The sequence below is a fragment of the Macaca nemestrina genome, chromosome 1 (assembly GCF_043159975.1).
Source record: "Macaca nemestrina isolate mMacNem1 chromosome 1, mMacNem.hap1, whole genome shotgun sequence".
Taxonomy (NCBI): Eukaryota; Metazoa; Chordata; class Mammalia; order Primates; family Cercopithecidae; genus Macaca; species Macaca nemestrina.
This window is the reverse complement of record NC_092125.1, coordinates 217444345-217468633: the sequence shown is the minus strand read 5'-3', so window position 1 is coordinate 217468633 and position 24289 is coordinate 217444345. Positions and strand designations below refer to the sequence as shown.

General features: G+C 42.5%; 1 protein-coding gene and 1 pseudogene across 1 annotated transcript in view; one reads left to right on the top strand and one right to left on the bottom strand.

The window, feature by feature from the left end:
* Window positions 1–24289, bottom strand: part of LOC139364224 (NBPF family member NBPF3-like) — a 55273-nt gene extending 30984 nt beyond the window's left edge. Inside the window, exons 1-3 of the mRNA XM_071099783.1 lie at window positions 24140–24289; window positions 19418–19688; window positions 14477–14575 (exon numbers count right to left, since the gene is read on the bottom strand). The gene's annotated coding sequence lies outside the window, so the exon portion shown is untranslated. The remainder of the gene's footprint in view (window positions 1–14476; window positions 14576–19417; window positions 19689–24139) is intronic.
* LOC139356196 (profilin-1 pseudogene) lies at window positions 549–4265 on the top strand (annotated as a pseudogene).

Genomic DNA, 24289 nt, shown 5'->3' with positions numbered 1-24289 from the left:
CTTACGTCATAGTACTGGGTGTGAAGTGGTATCTCATTTTGGTTTAAATTTACATTTTCCTAATGATGAAAAACATTGAACAACTTAGCATGTGCTTCTTGGCCATTTGTGTGTTTCCTTAGAGAAATCTCTACTCACAGCTTTCTTCCCATTGTTAAATTGGGTTGTTTGTCATTTTTTGCTCAGTTATATGAATTCCTTATATACTCTAGGTACTAGACCTGTGTCAAATATATAATTTGGAAATAGTTCTCCCATTATGTGGATTATCTTTTCACTTCCTTGACACTATCTTTTGAAGCATATAAGTTTTTATTTTAATGAAGTTCATTTCTCCATCTATTTTTGGATTGTTTGTGCCTACTTTAAAAATGTCTAATCCAAAGTCACAAAGATTTGTACCTGTTTTCTTCAAGACATCATTTTTTGAAGGAGAACTTTCCTGGGTTGTAGAGGAGGGTGGACATGGTTTATTTATGCCTCCTGTCCATTACCGATGTTTCTCCTGATTGTTATTCATAGGCTCACCACCCCTCCATGGAGCATCCATGGCCTGTAGCAGAGCTCTGGGGACTCATATCCTTCCACTGACTTTGGCGCTGGTGAGAGCCCTGGCCGTATGGTTCAGCTTGGCCTTAACCCAACCCACTTGCACATATTCCTCAGGCCCTTTAGAGTTGAAGCTGAGAGCCTCTCTGAGAGCGCTTGCCAGCCCATGCTGTTCTAAGACTGGAGCAAACTTCCTCTGTCTATTCTAGACAGAGGAGATTGCAGGGGTTGGACTCAGTCAAGACATCTCTGGTGTTAGAAAATAGACCTGTTTCAGGGTTTGGGGAAGATTGTTCAATATGAACTAGGTCCTCTCTAATTATTTTTACTATATGTGTGACTTCTTTCCAGAAACAAAGGAATAATATTTATCTTAGAACATTCTGTCTATTCTTTGTCAATTGTTGTTTGTCTACAATTTTCACATGGATAAAGGAGAGTTCAGTGTAAATATATTCTTAACAATTAATTATGGTTCATGTCCGCTGCCATGCGATCATATTTAAATCTATGAACTAGCCTGTCACTTAGGTATTATCCTGTTCCTGATGAAAAAACAAACTCAGAAAGATTGGAAAATTTCCCTAGGTCACAAAAGTAGTGAGGAGAGGAATAAGAATTAGAAACCAGTTCCTTTTGGCCTTCAAAGCTAATCTTGTACCATTAGATCAAACTGATTTACATACCTTTGCTGGAATTCGTCTCAGAGTTTATGGTTCTCACTTGATTTTCCCAAGGAAAGAGTGTGCCACTTTAATATCATTTCAAACTTTGAAATTTAAAACTCTTTTGTATTATACTGTTTTTTAATCTTTGTTCTATTCCATTGCTTTTGGTTTCTTCTCAATGGATCCCTCTTATTTCTAGGCTAAATATTTGTTACCTATTTTCTGTCAATTTTCAATTTTTGAGTGTTTCTATCTCTCTCTTTGTTGTATGCTAACAGTTCTTCACTGAGGTATAATTTGCATAGAGTATACTGCAAAAAACCTAAAAGTACAGCTTAACACATTTTAATATAATTATACATTGTATAATAACACCCAGTTAAAGACAGAGAACATTTTCCTCCATGCCACAAAGTTCTGATGTGGTCCTTGCCAGTCAATGCTCATCCCCCAAATGAAGAATATATTCTGAATGTTGTCACTGCCTTAGTCTCTTTGTCCTGCTAGAAAGGAATACCAGAGGCTGGGTAATTTATAAAGAAAAGAGGTGCATTTTGTTCATAGTTCTGCAGGCTGCACAAGAAGCATGGCACCCGCATCTGCTCCTCATGAGGGCCTGAGGCTGCTTCCACTTGCAGCAGCAGGTGAAAAGCAACCGAGTGTGCAGAGATCATATGGTGAGAGAGGAAGCAAAAGACAGCAAGTAAAGGTGAGAGGCACTTTTTAATAACCGGCTCCTACAGGAGCTAAGAGAGAATTCACTCACCACCTTCTCCCAGGGCGGGGATTAATCTAGTCATGAGGGATCCGCTCCCATGACCCAAACACCTACCATTAACCCCCACCTCCAACACTGGGGACCACATTTAAACATGTGATTTGGAGGGGACTAATATTTAAACTAGAGCAGCCACCACAGATTAATTTTGCTTGATCATGTGCTTCATAAAAATGGAATCATTTTGGCTGGGCCTGGTGCCTCATGCCTGTAATCCCAAGACTGCAAGGCTGAGGTGGGCAGATCACCTGAGGTCAGGAGTTCAAGACCAGCCTGGCCAACACGGCAAAACCCTGTCTCTACTGAAAATACAAAAATTAGCCAGACACGCTGGCAGGTGCCTGTAATCACAGCTACTTAGGAGGCTGAGGCAGGGAACATTTCTTGAACCCGGGAGTCAGAGGCCGACATCGTGCCACTGCACTCCAGCCTGGGGGACAGAGTGAGACTCCATCTCAAAAAAATAAACAAATGCAATCATTTACTATGTTCTCTTGTTTTCACTTCTCCTACTCAGGTGGTTATATATGACACTAATTTCTTTGTGTTTTTCCCTTGTTTCACTTTGTTTTGGCCAAGTTATATCCTATTGATTGCATGATTATCACACAATTTGAGATCCATTTTTCTGATGGGTGACAGGTTTAGTTGTTGGCTACTGTGTATAAGTAACTATGAATATTCTCATACAATTATTTCTGTGAAGATACGTACTTATTTTCCTGGGTATCTATAGCTGGGGATGGAGTTGCTTGGTGAATGGGAAGAAAAAAGACCCAGACTATTGCAAAGTAATTGTATTACTTTACATTGCTATGAGAGATGTAGGCCATTTCCAGTTGCTCTACATTCCCACACACTTAATATTTTTGGTCTTTTAAATTATAGCCATTCTACCAGGTGTGTAGTGATATCCTATGTTGGTTTTCTCATGCTTAATGTTCAGTTAGACATCTTCTTATGGGAAATATCTACTCAGATTTTTATTTTCATTTATTACTGGGGTGTTTGTCATTTTCTTTGTAATCTATAGGAGTTCTTTATATATTTTGAATGTGTCCATTCAAATATATATATTTTTTGCTATATTATAATTATTTGCTATTTCTGGTCTACAGATAGCTTTTAAGTTGTTAACAACATAATAAGCAGAAGGTTTTTAAAAATGAAGTGCAATTCACTTGATTTCTTATTGTGGTGAGTGCTACAGTATCTAGTCTAAGATTTTCCTATGTCAAGTTCATGAAACTATTTCTCATTTTCCTTTACAAGGTTTCTAATTTGAATTTTCACATGTTAAGTTAATTTCAAAGTATGATGGAGAGTGGTTGTTAATATTAACTTTTTAAAACAACAAATATTATTTCACTCAAAATCGTTTTACTTAAAAGTCTTTCATTTCCCCAATGAAGGGCATTGGCGACTTTGTTTTTAAAACATTTAGAAGTGGCGGTGCGACCACATTCTCACTCACGGGTGGGAACTGAACAATGAGAACACCTGGACACAGTGCGGGGAACATCACACACCAGGGCCTGTCCTGGGGTGGGGGGCTGGGGGAGGGATAGCATTAGGAGAAATACCTAATGTAAATGACGAGTTAATGGGTGCAGCAAACCAACATGGCACATGTACACCTATGTAACAAACCTGCACATTGTGCACATGTACCCTAGAACTTAAAGTATAGTATTATATATATATTATATATATAGGGCGGTGCGAGGGCCGCTGCACAGCTAGCAGAGCCATGGTGAAGAGGGCAGCGCCTGCCCCGAGCTCTCCGCCTCCCCTGCCCGCCAGCCCAGGCGGCCCCAGCAGCAGCGACCAGAGGAGCCCCCCCAGCAGCACAACGGCCAGGCGGATGCCTCTATCCACAGCCTCCTGGCGGACCGGACCTGTTAGGACGCGGCCATCGTGGGCAACAAGGACTCGCCCTCCATCTGGGCCACCATCCCAGGGAAAACCTTTATGGACATCACGTCAGCTGAGCTTGGTGTCCTGGTTGGCAAAGACCGGTCAAGCTTTTTTGTGAATGGGCTGACACTGGGGGCTAGAAATGTACTGTGGTCCCGGACTCACTGCTGCAGGATGGGGAATTGACTGTGGATCTTCAAACGAAGATCATCGGAGGAGCCCCCACCTTCAATGTCACCGGCACCATGACTGCCAAGACCCTAGGCCTGCTGATGGGCAAAGGTGTCCACGGCAGTTTTAGCAACAATAAATGTTATGAAATGTCCTCCCTCCTTCAGCCTTCCCAGTACTGACCTCCTTTGTTCCTTCCCCTCCACTGCTCCTCACAGTTTGCCCCCCTTTCCTTCTCATACACACATATACCATTTTAATTTCGGGAGCCCTTACCCCACACCCCTCATTGCTGCCAAAACCACATGGGCTGGGGGCCAGGGATAGATGGACAGACACCTTCCCCTACTCATACTCCTCCTGTGTGTGGTTGGAAAACTTTTTTGTTTTGAGGGATGTTTTTATGAATAAAAAAGATTCTACTCATTAAATAACTTCATATGTGGGCGTATTGTTTGAGTCTGTATTCTTTTACTTTGATATATTTATGATTACTTACACCAGTACTACCGTTTTAAAATTACTGTAGCTTTAATATCAGGTTTGAAATCTAGCAGAGTAAGTCCTCCAACTTATTGCTTCTTCAAGACCAACTTGCCTATTCTAGGTTCCTTGATTTTCAAATACATTTTGAAATTAGCTTTTAAATTTCCCTAAAATCTCCTACTACAAATATCAATCAGAACTGTGTGGATGTAATATGCTAACAACATGGAATCTTCCAATCAATGAAAATGACATATATTTCTCTATTTAGCCTTCTTTCATTTTTCTCACCAATTGCTTTTAGGGGCCTTGTACCTGCTTCACTGCATATATTCTTAAGCATGTAATGATTCCGGCTATTAATCTCTATTATGTTTTATTGCATTTCATTTTCTAGCTGCTAATTGCTAGTATGGAGAAATTAAGATGATGAAATCAATGTTATTAAGTTATAATTCAGGTACAACAGATTGCATCACTTTAAAATGTGCAATTCAATGCATGTTTACAAATGCATACACTAATGGAACTACTGCCACAACCAAGATAGAGGAATTTCCCTACACACCAAAGTTTCTTGGACCCCTTTGCAGTTCATCAGTCTTTCAACCCTCGGCCCCAAGGAGCCGCTGCCACTTCAGGTCCATTTCCTTTTTAACCATTTTTCTATAAATGAAATTATACCTATGTTCTTTTGTGTCTGCCTTCTTTCATGCATCAATGTAATTTTAAAATCCATCCATATGAGTATTTGCATCAAGAGTTCATGCCTTGTAATTGCTAAGTAGTATTCCTTTGTGTGGCTATACCATATTTGTTTATCCTTTCACCTGTTATTGGACATTTCTATCCTCCACGTTTGGGCTAGTATGAAGAAACTACCATGAGCATCCGCACATGGCAGGCCAGGTCTCACTACCACAGGCCTCCTGACAACTGTTTCATACCAACTGAGTGGTCCAATCAAATATTAAGAGGAAACAAACAAACAAACAAAAAGCCAGTGCCCTTATACAAAGGCTGGAATGTAACAAAAGCCCACCAAGAGTTTTGCCTAGGATTTTCCTGAGCCTTAAAGCATGACAAAATTACAAAGGCACTTTTAAAGGGGTCATTTAGCATTAAACAAGTTTTATTGCGGGTCTGAAGAAACTCCCCAGGCCTCCACGAACAAGTTTATTGGAGGTCTGAAGGAACTCCCCAAACCTCTGTGATTTAGCAGAAGACAGGATAAGGGTCCCCAGCACCTAGACCCATTTAGATTAAGTGAACTGACTGAGGCTCCAGAGGAAGGTCTTCAGGACTCAGAACTTAGCTCTAGATTAAAAGAAGTTAATCACTTATGTATTTAGATGAATGCAACTTCCATATACACATATAGCTTAGAAGGCACATAAGCTCAGGAGAACTTTGTAATTCTGAGTTGGTGTGGTGATAATTTCCAGGCCTTTTCCCTGTAACCAGTTGCAGAAGTAAAAACTCTCTTCCTCCCCAGTTCATCTGCATCTCCTTGCTGGGCCACCAGACATAGCAGCCCGCCCCTCAGTTTAGTCTGGAAACACACACAGATCGTTGTGCAGACATAGTATGTAAATTCCCAGGAATCGAAGGACTGTCCATCTGAGTTGTATATGTTTAACCTCTAAGAAACTGTTAGACTTTCAAAGGAGTCATACCATTTTTCACTCCTACAAGTATAACACTTGCAAGTGCTTTATATCCTCACCAACATGTGCTACTTTCAGCCTTTTAAATTTTAGCCATTCTCATGGATATGTACTGGTATCTCATTGTCGTATTGATTGATCTCCCTGATGACTAAACAGTAGAGCATCTTTTCCTATGCTAATTGACCATTCATGTATCTTCTTTTCTGAAGTATCTATTCAAGTCTTTAGAGAAACTGTTTCATTATGTTTTAATCAGAGTGCTATATACATATATACACACACACACACATATACACACACTCTAAAAAAACCCTTTGTTGGAGATAAATATGATATCTCCTATATTGTAGTTTCCTTTTATGTTCTCTTAATGTTCCCTATGTGGACATAATGATAGATAATCTTCAAAAAGGTGTGTGTGTGTGTGTCTATACACATACACATGTTTGTATACATACATATGTCCTAAGAATCATTAATTAGACATATATGTGAGTATCTATTTCTGGATACTCTCTTCCCTTCCACTGATATATATTTTTTTCCAACAAAACACATGATTTTCATAGCTGCAGAGTAATTCTGGAAATAGGTAGTGAATTCATTCACCATTATTCTCTTATAATATTGCTCCTTTATTATTCTTGATCACTGACATTACCATATAAATAGTAGAATCAACTTGTAATTTTCTACCACAATGTTGCTTGGAATTTTTATTAGAATTGCATTGGATCTGGAAATCAACTGATGAAAAGCTGACTTTTTAAACATAACTCTTCTGATCCATGACAAGGTTTATCTCCCCACTAATTTAGTTCTTTCGTAATTTCTTAAAGCAATTTTTTGTAATTTTTGGTGCACTTGCTGTACATAAATTTTGTTGATTTTCTTTCTTTCTTCTCTCCCTCCCTCCTTACCACCTCCCTCTCTCTTTCTTTCTTTCCTTTTTTTTTTTTTTTTTTTTAAGACAGAATCTTGCTCTGTTACCCAGGCTGGAGTGCAGTGATGCGATCTCGGCTCTCTGCAACCTCTGCCTCCCAGGTTCAAGTGATCCTCCTGTCTCAGCCTCCTGACTGGCTGGGACTACAGGTACATGCCACCACACCCAGCTAATTTTTTGCATTTTTAGTAGAGACTGGGTTTCACCATGTTACGCATGGTGGTCTCAATCTCTTGACCTCATGATCTGCCCACCTCAGCCTCCCAAAGTGCTAAGATTATAGGTGTGAGCCACTGCACCCAGCCTGTTGAATTTATCTATAAGAAAACATGTATTTAGATGTTACTTTAAATGACACTGCTTTTTACTTCCTTTTCCAAATGCTCGCTGCTAATATACAGAAATACACAAGACTACTTATATTGAGCTTATATTCTGTAACATTATCAAACTCACTAATTACTTTTGGTAGATTTTTGTAGATTTCTAAGATTATTAACATACACAGCCATTATCTGTGAATAAAGACTATTTCAATTCTTTCTTTTCAATCTTTTCACTACTTTTATTTATTTGTCTTACCTTAGTGCATTGATTTAGATCTCTAGTATCATGCTGAATTGAAAGTGTACCAACAGATATTCTACTTTTTTCTCTGATTTAATAGAAAAGCATTCAATTTTATGCCATTTAATATAATGTTACCTGTGAGATTTTTTCAAATCTATCCTTAATGGGGTTAGAAGTGTTGCCTTCTGTTTTTATCATGCTGAGAGTTTTCTGGGGTTTGTTTTTATAAAAATCATGAAAAAAGTTTTCAATTTTGCCAAATGCTTTTACTGTGTATGATAACGTTATCATACGGTTTTTCTCTTTTGCCCTGATAATATATAAAATTATATTTTTTAAATATAAAAAAGATTTCTTGAATCAAGCCAGCACACTTTTTTAAATTATAAAATTTAACAAATATATCGAAATATAAATTACATGCAATTGAGATTTATTAAAGTATAATCAAGTATATTTAAAGTGTATAATTAAAGTGTATAATTTTAAGAGCTTGAGCACAGTATACACAAGTCAAAGAGAAATGACAGAAAATACTAAGGATTCCTCAGCATATGTGATTTATCTTGGTAAATGTTCTATGTGATTTTGAGAAGAGTTATTTGTTAGCTGTTCTTAGATGTATTTTGCTTAAATGTCGACTTGACTAGCTTGTGTCATTGATTGTGTGAATTAATTTTATTCTAGTGAGCAGGAAAATTACTGTCTGATCACTTTGGACTTATGTGGACTTGGTTTATGTTTTATTAAAATGAATGCATGGAAAGCCCACAGCATTTCCCAAGACCCTCTAATTTGGCAATCACCAATCCACCGCTTTGTGGATTTTGTCAGGGTTTGGTTTTAGGCTTTACTAGGGTTGGTCTAGAATAGGCCTTACTGTAAAGTGTGACACTTATTCCTAAAGCACAGTCATTCTAGTGTCTCAGTTGGATACCCGGCTGCTAATGAGGTGTGTGTGAGTTCTTCCCACCCTGGATGGCAGAAACGCCATCATCCATTCCCCAACCCTCCTCCACCTCAAGTACCTCTGGTCCAAACTCAGTTTGATAGCAGCCACCCCTCTGTTAAATCTGTTTGTCTTTTCCTTGTGCAGGTACAGTCCCATCCTTGATAAGTGTGCACATGGAACCCCTCATGGACTTCGACAGCTACCCCTCTGAACAGCTGTCTCCTCACTGCTGCCCTGCCCCACAGACTGCAGTTGCTTCAGTGGACTTCAACTCTGATCTCTGCCTTCTCACCTCAGTGGGGCTGTCCTGCTCTGAGTGGACTCCAGCCCACGATGCAGCTGCTGAAAAATTCTCCCTAAAGAACTAGGAAATCACGGGGCTCCCCCCTTAAGTTTCCTATTGTACTGCCTGTTGTCCACTGTCTGAAAACAATTTTATGATTGTTTATGGAGGCAGGATTAGTCCGATATGATTTATTCTAACAGAAACAAGCAGAAATCTGTTATACTCTTTTAATTACTGTGTCTTTATCATATTATGGTCGAATCCTAAGATGACCCCCAGTGATCTTTGTTCTCATATAATCACTTCTTCCTGAGTGTAGACAAAAGCCAGTGATATCACTCCTGGGATTGTGTTACAATTTATGGCAAAAACACGTTAGCAGATGTAATCGAGATCTCAGATCAGTCAAATTTAATATAGAGAGATGATCTTATGAGCTTGACCTAATGAAGGTGAGTTCCTTGGAGGGACTGAGGTCTTCCTGGAGAGATGTGAAGTGCAGAAGGGTTTCCATGCAGGGCAAGTCTCCTCTTCTGGCTGGAGGAAGCATGTATTGGGAACATGGGAGGCCTCCAGGAGCAGCAAGAGGCCCCTGGCTGACAGTCAGCAAGAAAATAGAGATCTCAGTTCTACAGTCACAAGGAACTGAACTCAGCTGACAACCTGAGGAAACTAGACAGCAAGTTCTTCCCCAGAAACTACAGAAAGAAACCCAGCCTAATTTCAGCCTGTGAGGCCCTGAGAAGAAGACCCAGCTAATCCAGGCCTCAACTTCTCATCTGTGGATACTGCAAGAAAATAAATCAGTCTTATTTTAAGCCTCTAAAAGCTAGCAGTAATTTAGCACGCAGCAATAGAAAATTAATACAAACAAAATGGAGAAGACGTTGGAGTGGGGACAAAAATGAAACGGTGGGAGAGGGATGCCTGTATGCTGATATGGTTGATGCCTGTACGGTTGAATTGGGTCTACCATTCCTCATCTCATTAGCTTTGGTCTATTAAGCTGCATAGCTACACACAAACATTGGTACTAGGTTGAATCCAGAGGAGGAAGATATTGCATTCTTCAGAGTAGACGAGAACACTCTGAATTTGGGGTCACTGGATCATACGTCATATAGCAGGTCCCTCTGGGAAGGCCTAGAGGAAGATTTACAGGATACACTTTAAACAACATTGAAGGCTTCTTTGTTCCCCAGAGGGACCCGATCTCCTCTCAGTCAAGAAGATCCAAGTCTCTGAACTGGATGCCAAGTTATAAATTCCCACTATACTGACTCCATCAAGCTTCTGTCCTCAGAACTAGAGTTTATCAATAAAAGATGGACTCATGGGAGTCTAGGCATTTATTCTCCTATTTTATATAAATCACTTAATGTGCATGAACAAAACAGACTTTGAAGAAAGAAAGTCACGGTTGCCACAGGAAAACAGCTTCGACATCCTCATCAGTCATCAGGGGTGTTCTGTTGGGAGGACTTGATATGAGGCTTTCCTCATCATGGGCTAGTACAGACTCGGGGGAAATGTCATCAAGTCCTCAATTCGGAGTGTAGCAGCCGGCAGTGTCGATTCGTTAGGCCTCCTGCTGCTGGAGATGCAAGTAGTGCATTTTCATGGCCACCACAGGTGCCCTTAGGTTAGCATTCTTCAGAGCCAGAATCTAACAAGACACAGAAGCTCTGAGTATCTCCCTTTCCTCAGTCACCCACATAAAGGACTTCAGGTCCTTCAGGGGAAGGCCTGAAGGAAGATTGACAGCACACACTTGCGGCAACATTGAAGGCTTCACTCTTCCTCAACGGATCCATCTCCCCTCAGTCAAGAAGCTCCAGGTATCTCAACTGGATGTCAGGTCACAAATTCCCACTATGGTGACTGCATCAGGTCTCTGTCCTCAGAACTACAGCTTTTCTAATTATTACAAAAGTTCATTTCTTACTAGATTTCCCATCCATTACATTCCCAGACACCTCACAATGATCAGTAACCACCACATATCCCTACCTCTCAAGGAAATCCCTCCCGCCTTGTCTCTACATGGCCAAGTCCCACGGCCTGTCCTCTACTCTTCCAGAACCCTGTTCTTCTCACTGACAGCAGCCAGGGCAAATCCATGCAGTATCTCCCGCCATGACCTCCAGTTTGCAGACAGTAGGTACCACAGGTACTTGACAGTCACGCCACTGTTCCCCTCACCCGTGCATTTTTTAATGCCTTGGTGAGGAGAATGTCTCTGGATCTTCCTTGATGGGAGCTAAAGGAACAAAGGTAAACAATGCTATGGGACCCACTGAGAATCGGGGTTATGGAAGAGTGACCACTGAAGTAACAGACAGATGCAGATATTGCCAGACACTCAGTGCCAGAGCAGGGAGGGAGAGGGAAGAAATACAGACCTCACCTTCCTCTCACTTCCAGGCTCCATCAGGTGCCCCCCATTGCTAAACCTAACTAGAAGTGTGTACGCAGGGGAGCCAAGGATGCATTCTAGAAGGGACAAGCACCAAGTGACATAAGACAGGATGGAAATGAGTGGAGAGTGGATCTGTGGGAAGCAGGAGGGGATGTTATGGGGAAACAAAAGGAGAATACTAGCTAATAATGCTAGGTGACACTAACATTCCAAAGTCTGTGCTCATATTCAGAAAAGAAAGTTCAGCATAAAGTACTAAACCAGGACTCAAGATACTGTATTCTCAACTGCTGTTCCAACAGCTGTATTATAAAGGACCAGTTTATGTCATGCCTTTCTAATTTAACCTAAAGTGCCAGGTGGCATTGGGGCTGACATAGCCGTGCTCAATTATGTGTTGGAGAGTACATAGAGACTGCCAGGCTGAGGGAAGACACAAGAGAATAGAAGAGATGCTCTCAGGGAACGAGAGACCACACAGCCCCAGAGTCAGGGGCAGCATCAGCCACTGTCGGCTGCTCATTTTCCCAGACACAGCCCACAAGCCTCAGCCATGCTGTGCTTTGCAAGACGCTTCTTCACCTTTTCAATAAACCTCCCTGAATTGAAGCTGACGGGGGTTTATTTCTCCTTCATCATCAATGAAATTCTTCACCGCAACAATCTCCAATGAATTTTGGGCACAGCAGGCAGGCCCATCCCTGCTTCTGTTCCACTGTGTCCCCTGTAGGTTGAGAAGGAGGATTTACTGAACTACCACCAAATGTTCCTCTGGCTCTGATATTCCGTTATTCTGGTTTCTTTTTGGCTACTTTGTTTTTGGAAGCATGCATCCTAAGGCATCCAGTTGAACAAACTTTGTCTACTGTGTCCAGGCATTCCTGGTGGGATTTCAGATAAGACACTCTTGGGTTGCTACACTCACAACCACTGAACCAATTCTATGACCATCTGTTTCATGGCCACATGTTTGTTCATTTTATAGGAACATAAAGGGAGGGGACAGACAGCAAACTTCCATGTTATAAATTGCATCATCTTAAAAAGGAAAGAAGACAACACTTTGCAATAAAACCATAAGATGCTTTAAATTTAAGCTTAATGCAATAGAGAATGCCCATAAAATTCCTATCTAAACAATGTTTAGAAAATTGCTGAACAGGGACATCATCACTTAAAGGGATATGAAGAAACCTTCTCAGCTAAGCATATGGGCTAGGTTAGAGAGAAAGATAGAGGACCCATCTCTGCCCTGGAAAAACTACTGGTAGCATCTTTCAAAAAGCTCTCTGTGTTTGAGTACGCACCTTGATCCACAGGCTCACACTGGATCCCAACTGGCCACTGCTTCGTGGCATTAACATTGGATTCCCTACTAGTAAATCTTACCAAGAGCTGAGTTTCTGCAGATATGATATTATTTTGTTTGGCCATCCTTATCTTCAAGGGTAACCAAGAAGGAACAAGGAACTTATTTACCTCCCCAAGGGTAAAGGTTTTACCAACGAGACGCTTTCTTACTATGACATCAGGGCCCCCTATGCCCTGTTCACTTCAGTGCCCTTTGTGCCCTGACAGAAGCTCATGCTAGTCCCAGGATTCCTTATACGATTCACCTCCTTCCTGAATCCCAACTTCATGCTGGTGGTCATGACAGGTGTCCTGTATCCCATGCTCATGTCCCTGAAGTCATCAGCCTGTCTCCAGTTAGAAAAAATTACATGTCTATAGACAGGCCTCTTTGCAAGTAGCAAAAGCTTTCTCACCTTCATACATTAAGGCTTGGAATGTACAATAGTATAAACACTTTGGGGAAAAATGTCTGGCATCTTCTTACAGAACTAAACAACTACCTACTCTATGACTCAGTAATTCCTAAGCATTTATCCAAGAGAAATTAAAACATATGTCCAGAAAATGATTTATATAAGAATGTTCGGCCGGGCGCGGTGGCTCAAGCCTGTAATCCCAGCACTTTGGGAGGCCGAGACGGGCGGATCACGAGGTCAGGAGATCGAGACCATCCTGGGTAACACAGTGAAACCCCGTCTCTACTAAAAATACAAAAACTTAGCCGGGCGAGGTGGCAGGCGCCTGTAGTCCCAGCTACTCGGGAGGCTGAGGCAGGAGAATGGCGTGAACCCGGGAGGCGGAGCTTGCAGTGAGCTGAGATCCGGCCACTGCACTCCAGCCTGGGTGACAGAGCGAGACTCCGTCTCAAAAAAAAAAAAAAAAAAAAAGAATGTTCATAGCACTTTAATTCATAATAGTAAAAACTGGAAACATTCAAGCATCTGTCAATACAACAATGGATCAATAAACTGTGATACATTCATTCCATGGAAAGCCTAAAGGAACAAACTGTTCACACACAAAACAACACGGATGAATCTCAAAAACATTTTCAGTGCAATAGGAGCCATACACAAAAGAGTGTGAGAAAAGAGATAAAAAATCATGGTCTCACGAAATGCAGAGCAGAGAGCCCAGAGGCAAAGACTCACAGGACAGCGGGTCGGTCCCAGGCTGTGGATCCTAATTAAGAAACGCCTGCTGGATTTTGCCCAGCTCCATTTCCAAACTATTGTGGGTCAGTGACTTCTTTATCGCTTCCTTATTCCCTCATTTTGAACTAGAATCACTGTAGTTGTTATTCCATGTCTGTCCTGTCATTTCACATTAGGTGCAGATAAGCTGTTCGTTCAGTTTCACAGGTCGAGGGAGGAAAGGGAATTATGTCAAAGATCTGTACTTAATGGACACCCTCAGAAGGCTCATCCACATCTAGTGTGGATGTTTTAAAGGGGATTTTAAAAAAACACAGCCAGCCCATTCCTGGATTTTAGTTTTACATGACTCTGATCAGAGAACCCGGCCACTTCATTCCAAACTTCTGTGGTTTCAAACCACTGATTAGTGGTAATGTGATCATTGGCAGCAAGAGAAAACTAGTACAGGTGTCTGTCTCTCCTCTTGAATTTCAATTTCAGATACATGGATGCTAACCCCTCTAACAGAAAAAAAATCAACCAACCAATCAATCAATGAAAAAAAATATTGCCCTCACCTTTATGTGGCTGTTCCAGAGCCCTTGCCACCTGAAGAAGACAATGAGGGATATTTCAGGCACATGAGGAGTGCGGCTTTACTGTTATCAATCACATTTCTGAAAGAATAAAAATGGCTGAGGTCAAGCCGTGGCTCATGTCTGTAATCGTAGCACTTTGGGAGGCCAAGGCAGGTGGATCACTTGAAGTCAAGAGTTAGAGACCAACCTGGCAAACATGGAGAAAGCTTGTCTCTACTAAAAACACAAAAATTAGCCAGGCATGGTGGCGGGCGCCTATTATCCCAGCTACTCAAGAGGCTGAGGCAGGAGAATCACTTGAATCTAGGAGGTGGAGGTTGCAGTGAGCGGAGATCACGCCATTGCATTCCAGCCCGAGGAATAGAGCAAAAACTCCACCTCAAAAATAAGTAAATTAATTAATAAAGATGGTTCATTACTTAACTCCACATATTATTATGTGAAAATGTATCATCTCGATTTTAATAGCAGATTTTTTTAAATTGCCTTTCTTTTGCTCACCAGACAAGGTCTGGTAGCAAATACCGGTCACCAACACAGATTAACCAATTCAAAGAGAGCCATAAACAGGACTACTGTTATGTTTCCCAAAAAAACCATCCCTAGAATGCAATCTCTTCTCTACTTGTCACAAAATGAACACAATAGTCCACTATATAAAGTCCCAAACACATGAAAATGTAAATACAATGAAGTCTGCTTTCCAAATATTCATTCTATTCAGACTGAGTCATGGGGACCAGGGATTAGGAAATGACTACAAAGAGGTTCAAGGGAATTTGGGGAAGCGACAAAATGTGCTGAAGTAGAAACTCTGCTGATGGCTGCACAATTCCATAAATCAGCTGAAATCATTGAGTCGTATGTTGACAACGGGTGACTTTTATAACAAGTCATTCTTTAAACGAACTTTTGGGTTTCTAGTCCAACATGGAAAGAGCTAGGCAGTCATCACTCGTCCTCACAGCTAGCAAAAGGCTGAAGGAACTGAAAGTCAACCCTTCTAGGGTGGACCAGAGAATTGAAGTCACAGGGAAAACTGCCACCCTAAAAATGAGAGAGACAGGCGAACACACACAGGGAGTCAGAGCTCACAGGAAGAGAAGCTACTGGGGACAGCAAGTGGGAGAAGAACTTAAATGGTATTGACAGATCACTAGAAGCTGAGGGTGGCCTGGTTAGCGCATTAAAAACTCCTTGAGAACCAGACTAAGGGGGAATCTCACATATTTCCAAGTTTTACTACAATGATCTCAACCAGGTTCTCAAGATGAAGTTCTGAAAACCCCCCTGAGGTTTGGCACTACCAACTTCAGGACTTACATTAAGCTACAGTAACCTAAATAGTGTGAGCTGGTGAAAAGAGAAAACACACACACAAATAGATCCATGGAAAAGAATACAGAGCCCAGAAACAGGCCTACCTACAGTCCATTGATCTTCCATGAAGGTTTAGAGACAACTTAAAGCAGGGAAGGTACCCTTTCCAACTAGTGGTGCTACAACAGCTGGATAACCACATGCAAAAAATATATAAATAAATCCCGGTATGCATGTTATACCCTTTATAAAATAAATCTCACATGTAAATGTAAGGTGCAAAACCATAAGGATCCTAGGAGATAACATCGGAGAAAGTCTCGGGGATCTTGGGTTCGATGATGGCTTCTTAGATACAAAACCAAAAGCACAATCTACTAATGAAAAAAAATTAAGTGGAGCCTCGTTCAAATTAAAAACTTCTGCTCTGTGAAAGACACTGTTAAGAGAATGGAAAAAGCGAGTCACAGACTGGCAGAAAATATTTACAAAATAATCTGATGGAAAAACTGCTGTCCAAAATATATGAAGAATTCTGAGAACTAAACAACACAAAGGAAAAAAAAAAAAGAAAAAAAAAAGGAAAAAAGAAAAAAAGTAGGTGAAAGATCTGTACACCTCATTAATAAGATATACAGATGGCAAATAAGTATATGAAAAAGATGCTCAAAATCATTTGGCTTTAGGGAATTGCACACTAAAACAACAATGAGATATCAGTGGAAACCTATTAGAATGGCTAAAATGCAAAAAGGTGAACACACCAAATGCTCTCAAAGATGAGGAGCAACCAGAACTCTCCATAGCTAGTAGAAATGAAAAGGGTACAGTCACTCTGGAAAACTTAAGTTCACTCAGAATCCTGCACATAAGTAGTTACAGCAATTTTATTCATAATTGCCAAAAGTTGGAAGTACGCAAGACGTCTTTCACCAAGTGAACGGATAAGCAAACTGTGTTGTAGCCCCACAACGAATTCTGATTCAGTGATTCTAAAAAGCAAGCTATCAAGTCATAAAAAGACATGCAGGAACTTAAAATACATAATGCTAGAAAGAAGTTAGTCTGGAAACCTACAGACTGTACGATTCCAACTCTAGGACATTCTTGGAAAGTCAAACAGAGAGAAGTAGTAAAATGATGAGTGGCTGTCAGGACTGGAAGAGAGGAGGACGCACGAAATGGTGAAGCACAGGGAATTTTCAGCAGTGAAACGATTTTGCATGACACTGTATTGGGGATTTAGGACAATATGTAATTGCCAAAACCCATAATCTGTGAAACTCAAAGAATGAACTCTTGTGTAAACTATAGCCTTTAGTTGATAATGATGTATCAATAGTGGTTCATCAATTGGAAAGAATGGACCACACTAATACGACATACTTATAGGGGAAATTGTGTGCTGGAGGACAGGGGAGCCTAGGAGAACTCTCTGTACTATCCACTCCATTTTTCTGGGAACCTATAACTATTCTAAAAAATGATGTCTATTGGCCGGGCGCGGTGGCTCAAGCCTGTAATCCCAGCACTTTGGGAGGCCCAGGTGGGCGGATCACGAGGTCAGGAGATCGAGACCATCCTGGCTAACATGGTGAAATGCCGTCTCTACTAAAAAATACAAAAAAACCAGCCAGGCGAGGTGGCGGACGCCTGTAGTCCCAGCTACTCGGGATGCTGAGACAGGAGAATGGCCTAAACCCGTGAGGCGGAGCTTGCAGTGAGCCGAGATCTGGCCACTGCACTCCAGCCTGGGCAACAGAGCGAGACTCTGTCTCAAAAAATAATAATAATAATAATAATGTCTATTAATTTTTTTAAATTAGGTTGCAGCAGCCCCATATCAAGGTTTTGGTGGCATCCTGTTAGTGTTAGTTAGTACCAGTGTGGTTAGTACTTGGCATTGAAGTGCACCAACCTGGAGTCAGAGCAGTTGGAGATTTCCAGGCCTGTGCCATTTACCTCGAATCCTGGGGTGCCCCAGAAAACAGCAGGTCAGTTAGGGAGAAGCAGCCTCAGCAATCTAGACAGTGCAGGTTTGTGGTAAGGACAGGTACAAACCATCTGGGTGGGCAGACCTTGGTGAAGACTAGAAAACACTGAGACTCAGCAGCTGCCCCAGTGGAACCCACAAATCAAAGGAGGCGCTGCGAGGAGCTAAGGGCTACTGGATGAGCTCCCTGCCTGCAACACAGAAGCAGCTCCAGAGATTCTGGTAAATAATGTGGGTTTCAATGCAGTGTGATCGACTACAACAGTAGGGAGAACAAAAAGGAAAAAAAAAAGAGAGAGCATGAGAGAGAAAGAAAAAGAAAAGAAAAAAGGAAAAAAGGAAAGGGAGGGAGGGAGGGAGAAAGGAAGGGATGGACGGAGGGAGGGCAGGAGGGAAAGAATAAAGAGAGAGAAAGAGAGTTGGAGGGACGTAGGGAGGGAAGGAAGGGAGGGAGGGAGGGAGGGAGGGAGGGAGGGAGGGAGGGAGGGAACAAATATACATGAAGAGGAGAACATCGGGGAAACTTACACCACCAATATTTTCCATTAACAGGAACACGCTAACTAGTGATTAGAGAAAGACGCACTACTGTAAAATCATATACTGTTTCCATGGGATACAACCCCTTCCTCCTCCTCTGAAACACATTCTGTCTCTTGCCCACTGTTGCCAGAGACTCCAGAATCTACCTGGCTGCATGTGGGGGCCTCAGTCCCTGGGTCTGATGTCATCCATTTGCCTTTCTCACTGGACTTCTCTCCTTGCACTTGCTCCCACTCCCCCAGGACCTGGTGGGCGGCCACGTGAGAAGGACACAAACAAATCATGCCCCTTTCTTTCTCCCCTTCTCAATGCCTGCAGTGGTGGGTTCTGTGGGGTAGTGGCCTGAGATTTATTCATTATGGGGCCTCTAGCCCAGAGCAGGGCCTGCTACCTAACAGTCACCCCATGAAAGCTCAGGGAAAAAAGGCATCCACCACAAGGTCCTGGGGAACCAAGAATTCCAATGTGGCCCATAAATTCTAAGTCCTACAGGATTCTGGAATGGGAGATGGGACGGGCCTTCAAAAGTGGCCACTCTTTTAACCCATTATACTGTCAACTGAGCCATGTTTCCCCATCCTGGACACATCTAGAGGGCACCGCCTAAAACCAGACACATCTCCCCATCCAGGAGAGAGTAGGGGCCTGAGCCTGGGGGATGCAGGGGGACAGGGAGGGGATGAGCCAAGAAAGCTGAAGAGGAGAAAGCAGGTGAAAGGGGACAGCAGGGTGGAAACAGAGAGAAAAGGGGGCAGACAATGGGGGTGAGAGGGGAAGAGTGAGGAGGGGGATGCAGATCTAACTACTCAGGAAAAGTCCTGGAGAGAACACTGTCCTCTCCTGAAGTAAAATCACTTCCACCTGACCACGGCACTGCAGGTCGTGGGCAGCACACGCTGGGAATATTTGTTCATTCATTTAACAAATACTTATTTCATATCTGTTTCATGCCAGGCACGGCCCTGCGATCTTTAGGGACCTTGGCATCTTCCCTTCACATCTGAGTCACAATAGAAAGAGGACTCTCCGACTCCATCGAGCCGGCAATGCCTCGGGATTTTTACCTGTTGGATCTGGCAGCTCTTCATGTCGGCCCACACCGTGTGAGGCTGCTCTTGGTACACCGAATGGGGAAGTCTCTGTATCAGTGCCTCAGAGAGTCCACCAGAAGCCCTGGACAGTGGGAGTCGGTGGCACCCCAGCATGGAGGTCGAGAGCACACAACACTGAAGCTTGAGACACCCTCAGGAAGACAGGAAGGGACAATCGGCTGGTGAGAGCCTGGATCACCAGGAACTTTCGCCTGGGTCGAAACAGGATTTGCCTTCAGATTGCCTGTGAGATAAAAGAGAGAAATCAAGGTTAACATTGAGATTTGGGGCTTTGGCAACTTGAAGGATGGAGCTGCCATTTACAGAGACTGGGAAGACCCAGGAAAGAGCAGCTTGAAAGATGGTGGGGAACTAGAGTTGGTTGGGTTTCTGTCATATGTATTCAACAGTCCTGACCAGACTGGGCAACATAGTAAGACCCCGTCTCTGGAATTCAAAACCGAAAAATTAGACCAGCATGGTGGTGCACACTTGGAGTCTCAGCTACTCGGGAGGCTGAGGCAGGAGGATTCCTTCAGCCTTCAGTTAGAGGTTAGTGAGCTATGATGGCACCACTGCACTCCAGCCTGGGGGGAAAAAAAAATAAAGAGTCCTGACTAAATACTTGAGTAGCCAGGGAAGTTTTCACAAAGTAAGTAATATTTCAGGCACATCTTAGTGAACGAGAATTCGATTATTTCTGCTAGGGAATTAAGAGAGTGTGGGTGTAGTTAGTTAATGCTTACTGAACCATCTTTGGAATCTCATCTACTGCTCTATCTGATCTATCTGTACACATATATTGTATATGCTGTCTCGCTGAGCTTTCGCTAGGTTATGCTACAGTAACAGAAGCCCCAAAATCTTAGCAGCTACACATACAAAGGTTTATTTTTCATTGACATTTCCTCTTATGGCAGGTTGACTGTGACTCTGCTCTATACAAGCTATTTTATTTGTTAGATGGTGAAAACTGTGATACTTGGAGATTGCTGAATATGGTATTAGTATGTTCATTCATTCATTCATTTAACAAATATTGATTCAATATCTCTTTCATGCCAGGCAAGGTCAAGTATTGAGAATACAGTGGTGAATAAAAGAGACAAAATCTCTAATTTCCAGGAGCTAATATTGAAAATAAGATTAAACACAATCATCATAATAACAACAATGAATATTCATAAATAACAGCTGTAAGACATTTTAGTAAATCTTTTAAATTAGAAAAATATAAAAATTATTACAACAAAAAAGGCCACGTGTGATGGCTGATGCCTGTAATCCCAACACTTCGGGATGCCAAATGGGAGGACCATTTGAGCCCAGGAATTGGTAACCAGTCGGGGCGCTACAGGAAAACCCTGTCTACAAAGAAATAGAAAATTAGCCGGGCATAGTGGTGCATTCCTGTAGACCCAGCCACTAAGGAGGCTGAGGTGGGAGGACTGCTTCAGCCTGAGAGGTCAAGGCTGTAGACAGCCAGGATCATACCACTGCACTCCAGCCCGGGTGACAGAGCGAGACACTGTCTCAAGAAAAAAAATATATATATATTCGATGTGTCTTCAAACTATTATGTAGAATACGATTATTTACATCACATCACGTGAGCCCTTTCAATGGCTGAACACTTATTTCAGTGCAGTCCATACAGCGTTACTGGGAACTAAGTACACCTAAGAACAATTCAGTATGAAAGAGTTACTGCCTTGACAGGAAGATGCAAAAATTTTTAAAAGACATATAAATAAATAAAAGAGTGAAAACTGTAGCTCCGTGAGTCTCAAATTATATCTCATTCAACTCACAATGAACATCTAGCAATCATTCTGAACACCATATAATTCACTTAATACATTTTGTCCGAACGCACAACACATCTGAAGGACCAAAACCCGTATGTAGCCAAGAAACAGACAATCATTTTTAAATTATCACCTATGACTTCATCAGCTCTACGCACTTATTTTTTAAATGTTATTCATTTATTTATTCTTTTTATTTTTTGTAGAGATGGGATCTCACTGTTACCCAGGTTGATCCAGAAACAGAAACAGACCCACACTAATTTGAGAAATCAGATGACAATACAGTCATTCGATTTATGAAAACAAGTGCCACACGGTGCAGAAGGAAAAGGATGGTCTTTTCAATAAATGCTGCTGGATCAAGCAGACACATCCATGTAGTAAACAGTGATCATAGCCAAGTGGGGTGGCTCACACCTGTAACCCCAGCACTCTGGGAGGCTGAAGCAGGCAGATTACTTGAGCCCAAGATTTCAAACCAAGCTGGGAAACACGTTGAATCCCCATCTCTACAAAAAATATGAAAATTAGCCAGGCGTGGTGGCGCACGCCTACAGTCGCAGCTACTCAGGAGGCTGAGGTGGGAGGATCGCTTGAGCCAGGAGGTGGAGGTTGCAGTGAGCTGAGATGCTACCACCACACTCTAGCCTGGGCAATAGAGTGAGGCCCTGTCTGGAAAAAAAAAAAAAAGCAAAAACTAAAATAAAATTGTTATAAGGTTAACACACAAAAATGTGTTCATACTCTTAGGTTAGGCATTGATTTCTTAAACAGGACACAAAAAGTAGTAACCATCAAGGAAAAGATTGATAAAGTATAATTTCATTAAAATTAAGAATCTCAGGCCAGGTGCAGTGGCTCATGCCCATAATTTCTACACTTTGGGAGGCCGAGGCAGGTGTATCACTTGAGCCTAGGAATTCCAGACCAGTCTATGCAACCTTGCAAAACCCCATCTCTACTAAAACTACAGAAAATAGCCGAGTGTGCTGGTGCTCCCCTGGAGGTCTCAGCTACTTCTGGGCTGAGGCAGGAACATCACCTAAGCCTTGGGAGGTCAAGGTTGCAGTGAGCTGTGATTGTGCCACTGTACTCCAGCCTGGGCAACAGAGTGAGAGCCTGTCTCAAAAACAAACAAAAAAAGAGAATCTCCATTCATGAAAAAACACCACTAAAAAAGTAAAAAGGCAAGCTACAGATTGAAAAAAGGGAAAAGCAATACATATATATCCTAGAAAGGATGTATATCCAGAATAAAGTATTACAAATCAACAGAAAAATAAGCATATCAGTGAAAACCGGATAAAAAGATTTAACAGGCCCTTCACAAAATAGGACATATAAATGCCAATAGAAGATACTCAGTCTCAATGAAACCACACTGATATATTACTGCATCCCTACAAGAATGGCAAAATCATTTTTAACTGCCAGGCATCAGCAAGGACGTGGGGTAACAAGAATATCCCTGTTAAATGGTTCAACCATTTTGGGAAAATGTTCAACAATATGTAACACTCAAGTTTTATCATTCATATACATCTGAAACCAACAATGCCACTCCTACAAATAGACCCCAGTCTAGTCATGCTCTATTTCTTCATCTGTGGTGGCTCACTTGGTAAAAATTCATTCCCTTTTGGATTTTTGGTTTCTTTTTGTTTTTGTTTTTGAGACAGGGTCTCACTCTGCCATCCAGGTGGGAGTGCAATGCCATGATCATGGCTCACTGCAATCTCAGCCTCCCGGGCTCTGGTGATCCTCCCACCTCAGCCTACCGGGTAGCTGGGACTACAGGCACACACCACCACACACAGCTAACTTTTGTATTTTTAGTAGAGACAGGGTTTTGCCACATTGCCCAGGCTGGTCTGGAAATCCTGGACTCAAGTGATCTACCCACCCTGGTGTCCCAAAGTGCTGGGATTACATGTGTGCTCTACTGCGCCCGGACCACCTGCACTTTTAAAATAGTCAACTTCTTCTGTATACTTCAGTACCTTTTCAAAGATTTCTTTCACACAAAGTTCTCAGAAATCTTAAAGCTAGTATTTCAGAATAGAAAAAAATAGCTTCCGGTTCACCGGTGAAGTTTTACTAATAAAATTGAAAAACAAAAAGAAAGGATGAACAACACTGTAACCCAAAGAAAAGATACCACTTGAGAAAAGACTTCTTTTCCAAAGCAGCTCTAGCAGCAACAGACAGGAGGAAAGCGAGGAAACCATGTCAAACGTCCTGGTTAACTCTTCAGTGAAAGGAAGCCAAATGAGATGATCTAAGAAGCCAGAAAGACAGACAGACAGACAGACAGACACAGGGAAATCACAGCAACTCTTTGCAGTGCAAACACCAACCCCACAGTCCATCCTACTGGAAATTCTGCGGTTAATTTGAGGCTTGCCCCGCTAGTCATGAGGTGATTCGGTGATGGCCACAAACGCTCCTCATGTGCATCCTGGACCTGGCACACCTGCCTTGCCCATCGCCAGCCTGGAGGCACCGCCAGGAGCAGAATCCGGGAGGCCAATAAAGACTCCAACTTTGCAAGCAGAGGGAACCGATTTCTGGACTCAAAGGTGGGGTCCGGGGTCAGTGTCCTCTACAGGATATAGGAGGACGTGCCCCCGAAGCTGCTCCGTCCCTCCACCGCCCGCGATGCCACACAACACCCGCCAGCGACTTTCTTCCCCAGCGCGCACCAGAGGTGGGCTGCGGGCGGCAGCAGCAGGGGAACAATCGAGCTCAGGGAACTCAGGCCCCGGCCGTGCACCCCCCACACCCACCACCCCTCGCCCAACAAAACTTGCCACCGCCGCGCCTCAACCCAGCTGTGCGCCCGCGAGTCCCGGATTCACCGCCGGCCCAGCCGGGGCGTCCTCACCTCGGAAACGCTGGGTGGACGTCGCGGTAACTTCCCATCCAGAGAGCAGCCGGCAGCCGCGCCGCTGCGCCTCGGTCCAGCTCCTGGCGCAGAAGGTCGCCAGTCCCGCGTTCCAAAAGCGCCATGCTCACTCAGAAGCTCAAGCAGCCT